Raw genomic sequence first — 2,897 nt, 5'->3', positions numbered from 1 at the left:
GGAGGAAGGAAGGAAGAGATAGAGAAGAAAGAAAGAAAGAAAGAAGAGAAGAAAGAAAGAAAGAAAGAAAGAAAGAAAGAAAGAAAGAAGAAAGGAAGGAAGGAAGGAAGGGAAGGAAGGAAGAATGAAAGAGTGAGGGGGGAGGAAGGAAGAGATAGAGAGAAAGAAAGAAAGAAAGAAAGAAAGAAAGAAGAAAGAAAGAAAGAAAGAAAGAAAGAAAGAAAGAAAAGAAAGAAAGAAAGAAAGAAAGAAGGAAGGAAGAAAGAAAGAAAGAAAGAAAGAAAGAAAGAAAGAAAGAAAAGAAAAGAAAAAGAAAGTTAGAAAGAAAGAAAGAAGAAAGAAAGAAAGAAAGAAAGAAAGAAAAGAAAGATAAGAAAGAAAGAAAGAAAGAAAGAAAAAAGAAGGAAGGAAAGAAAGAAAGAAAGGAAGGAAGGAAGGAAGGAAGGAAGGAAGGAAGGAAGGAAGGAAGGAAGGAAGGAAGGAAGGAACCATTATCTTAATAAAATTTTCTCTTTACATAGTTATTTATTTTCCAGTTTCTCACTTGTTTTTTTTTGTTCCCACGGGTGTATTCCGTAATAAGAACAACTCTGGGATTTCCATGAATGAGTGAAACATCTTAAAGCCATGTACTTCTAAGCACTGTCTGAGAACCAGCACGGTCACTGCAGAGCTTGTTAGAAATGAGAGATAGAACAAATGTCAGGATGTTTGCCTTGCTTGGGGTCGCAGGGATAGCACAGTGGGTAAGGTGCTTGCCTTGTATGTGGGCAGTCCGGGCTCGAGCACTGGGCTCCCATGTGGTTCCCTGAGCACTGCAGGAGCAACACCCTAGCACAGAGTCAGGAGTCAACCCTGAGCATTGTTGAGTGTGACCAAAAACCAAAAGAACATAAAATATTTTTGCCTTGCTCACAGCTAAGCCTGATTCAATTCCTGGCACTGCATACTGTTCCCCAAGAGCCCCAGGCGTGACCCCCTGCCCCGAGAGACAGAGCAAGCCCTGAGCACTGCTAGATGTGGCCCAAAAAATAGACAAGAAAACTTTTTAGCTAACAGTTTTTTCAGAAAGAAATGCAGATGCATAACCCCATATCCTTAATCAGAATTAATTACAAGCCATATTCAGGAATCTGGGGCCTAGGAGAAAGCTGAGTAGACTGAGCGCATACTTGGCACGGGGAGGCCCAGGTCGAGCCCAGGCTGCAGGTCCCCCAGCTCCCTTGGTGCCTGCATTTCTCATGGGAAACCTGAGGGCTTCAACCTGCTATTCTACTCCTTTTGTTTGTTTGTGAGCCACACCCACCCGACGCTTGCCTTGTAGGTGGCAGACTGGAGTTTGTCCCCAGCCCTCAGATTTTACTCTTCTGTGGCTTAGAAGCCTGTCATCTGACTATGCTGAATTATAACGTACAAGTCAAATGAATGTGAGAAAATTTGCTGCTAGAAAGAACTAGTCTGGCATTTCTATTATTTTCATGATAAATGTTATCAATTGTATCAAACAATAAAACAGGGATTGGGGAAACAAGGCCTGCCTGCAGAGAGTTGATGGGTCTTTGAGACCCATCTGCCTTCCTTGCCGAATTGTTATCATCCATGCTATTAGCACTATGAATGATAGAACTAACTTTGCTTTCTTTAACATACAAATAAATGGAAATGGAATTCAACACTAACTCAGAAATCTATTTATTTTTTTAAATTAATTTTTAAAAATTTTTATAAAGTAGTTAACAATATTTGATTACATTTAATATTCAAACACCAATCCCACCACCATTATACCTTCCCATCACCATATTTCAGATGTTTCCATTCCAACCCCCAACTCCTGCCCCAAAGCAGAAAAGAAATAATATATTTTGTATTGTTTGTTATGAAAAACACAGTGAAAATGCTACAAAAAAGTTTCCTTAGAGGAAAGAGTGTGAAGATTGTTTTATTTCACCTAGGGGTCATTAAGCCTTTCTATAAGAGATTACTAACATGTTCTTAAAGGTTGAGCCTTGTGTTGTGCATATATATATATATATATGTGTATGTGTGTGTGTGTGTATATATGTGTGTGTGTGTGTGTGTGTGTGTGTGTGTGTGTGAAAGAAAGCTTTCCCTCTAAGATTGGTTGCTACTTACTTTGAACTCCATCAAATGTGGGGCGATACTCTTGGAGTATGCCAACCCAGAATTTAAAAGGAATAAAATTCACACTGAGTTTTTGACGCGGCTCTCCTTAACCTACACAACATACTAGCATCTCTCCCCACAGAAGAGTGCTTTTACAAGATAATGCTTTCTTTCCTTAGTTTCATGAGTAAAATATTAATGAGACCCACCTTTCTGAACAGAAATTTTCTTCCCCTCTGGCTTACCAAGGTGCTTTCATGATAAGATTTTATCTTAACAAAGTTTCTTTTAAATGCAAATATAAGAGGGTGATACATTACTATGATAATAAATGGTAATCATGGGTGTGCTGGGATTTGATTATCTGCTCTATATAGAACAAGGTCCTCTAGATTCCCAACGCCTAGGCCTTGCAAATGTGCCCACTGTGGTCATTGAAGGTACAGCGGAGTGGAAGGATGGAAGATCAGCGGGCTATTTAGAGATGTAATAAACAAGAAAGCCATAAAAATTCTACAAAGCCTTACAATTGCTGGCTTCTCCCCTTGTTAGCTACTTGTGTAATGAGATTTTTGGGTTCATAGAGACAACAGGAGAGATTAAAAGACAGTAAAGCTTCTGGACTGGAGTGATAGTACAGCTGGTAGGGCATTTGCCTTGCACATAGCCAACCCGGGTTCGATTCCCAGCATCCCATATGGTCCCCAGAGCACCGCCACAAGTAATTCCTGAGTGTAGAGCCAGGAGTAACCCTGTGTGTCACCAGGTGT

The sequence above is a fragment of the Sorex araneus genome, chromosome 1 (genome assembly GCF_027595985.1).
Source record: "Sorex araneus isolate mSorAra2 chromosome 1, mSorAra2.pri, whole genome shotgun sequence".
Taxonomy (NCBI): Eukaryota; Metazoa; Chordata; class Mammalia; order Eulipotyphla; family Soricidae; genus Sorex; species Sorex araneus.
Note: the sequence above shows the minus strand (reverse complement) of the source record.